The sequence below is a fragment of the Pteropus vampyrus genome, unplaced genomic scaffold (genome assembly GCF_000151845.1).
Source record: "Pteropus vampyrus isolate Shadow unplaced genomic scaffold, Pvam_2.0 Scaffold501, whole genome shotgun sequence".
Classification (NCBI taxonomy): Eukaryota; Metazoa; Chordata; class Mammalia; order Chiroptera; family Pteropodidae; genus Pteropus; species Pteropus vampyrus.
In genome coordinates, this window is record NW_011889282.1 from 221,253 (window position 1) to 223,085 (window position 1,833).

Here is a 1,833-nt window from a genome sequence, read left to right on the forward strand (position 1 = left end):
CACGTGGGGCGGGGGTGGGGGGGATGGGTGGGGGAGGTCGTTACAGGCTTTCTTCTAGAAGGGATCACGTAACCTAAAACCGATTGTGGCGATGGCTGCACGACTCTGTGACTACACTAAAAACTACTGAACTGTGTACCCTTTAATTGGGTGAATTGTACGGTATGTGAATTACATCTCGATAAACTTGTAACCAAGAAATACTGTTTGGGAAAAAAATAACACCGCTATCGACCCTTAACAGCACATTAACAACAAACCTCCCCTGCGAATGCCACGCACACACGCAGCGTGGGAGCGTGCACTGCCGTGCAGACAGCGAGAAGGGCTCCGGAGGCGAATGCTTTCCCGGAGAAGTAGCTTTCCATTACCCTATCTCCAGAGCAGCGGAAAACCAAACGGAATGAACGGGCATTTGACCAGCCAGATAGCACAAGGCCATTCCCAGTACCAGTCACTCAGAGGAAACTCCTCCCATCCCTGCCTTGGGCATATTTACTCAGTTTACTCCAAGCACCTGCCTGCGCCCTGACCACAGGAGACCAGACCTCTGATAGCCCCCGGCCCAGCTCCAGGCTGCCCCAGGACACTGGCCCGTGGCAACGCTAGGCAGGCAGTCCCAGCGCTGTGACTCACCCACTCACCCCAACACTTTCTGAGCACTGACGGCAGAGCCCGCACAGCCCAGACCAAAGATCTGAATCATCGATGAATGCCATTCATTTAAGTGTTTTAAAGATGAGTTCATCAAAATGCTTCCACTCGGTCAGCTGCAGTGGGGGTAAACTTCCAGGTACTGGGGCAGAGTGTCGAAAACAACCCTGCCTGACCCTGGCTCTTTAGCCTTGTGCCCCAACGTCGTGTTTGGGGCTCTTCCTTGCTCCTGGAGGATTGTGGGAGTTTCCTAACCAGGGCTGCCTCGATGGCCCAGCGGCGACTCACTGCGGTCAAACACAGGAATGAGAGCGGGGGCTCTTCCAACCCCCAGCCCTTCTGGCGCTCTGCTAGCCAGGATCACGCGGTCTGGACCTAGTGGGTTAACCCGTGACAAAGCACGGGGACCGGGAAGGTGGGGGGAGAGGCCGACACGTCCACAGATTCCAGCCAGAGAAAGCGCTGTCCCCCTCCGTCCGAGACCCTCCCGCGGGGGATCAAGCTCCGTTGGACTCAGACGACAGAAACACGGTAAACCTAGAAGCGCCTTTCTGGAGATTTCCAACACACCCAGCGGAGGCTGCTCCAAATTTAGAGCCGCCGCACTAGCTGCAGCTGCGCTCGTCGCTGCGTTTCCATTGACCCGATTGCAAGACCTGCCAGAAGGTGCGCCCCTCCGGGTCAGAGAGCGACCCCTCGGACCCCCGCCCCACCGGATCCCAAACCGACCCTCAGGACGCCCGGCACCTTCCCCCTCCGCTTTCCAGCCCTTTCCCCTTACCCCTGGGTCCTGGGCCCCTCGGTCCGATTCCGAACCCCCTCCCCGTAGGGCCCCTCCTACCTCCACACTCTCGAACCTCCGCCCCTAGCCGGCCAGACCGCGGAACCCCTCCCTGCCTGGCCCCTCTCCTCCCCCTTCCTCCTTGCAGTCCCGGCCCCGCCCCCTCGGACCCCGCCCCCTCCCTGCGGACCCCCGCCCCCTTCCCGTGGACCCCCAGATCCTTCCCTCGGACCCCGCCCCCTTCTCTCGGAACTCGGACCCCTTTCCCTCGGATCGTGGCCCCTTCGCTCGGATACCCAAGCCCTTCCCTCGGAACCCCTAGATCCTTCCCTCGGGACCCCCGGACCCCTTTCCTTGGGACCCCCCGGCCCCTTCCCTCAGGACCCCCCGGCCCCTTC

The 1,833-nt window shown here is 60.6% G+C and overlaps 1 protein-coding gene across 1 annotated transcript in view; it reads right to left on the bottom strand.

The window, feature by feature from the left end:
* CTTN (cortactin) overlaps positions 1–1,505 on the bottom strand; it is a 34,649-nt gene extending 33,144 nt beyond the window's left edge. The window contains exon 1 of the mRNA XM_023524846.1: positions 1,436–1,505. The gene's annotated coding sequence lies outside the window, so the exon portion shown is untranslated. The remainder of the gene's footprint in view (positions 1–1,435) is intronic.
* Between the last annotated feature and the right edge of the window lie 328 nt (positions 1,506–1,833).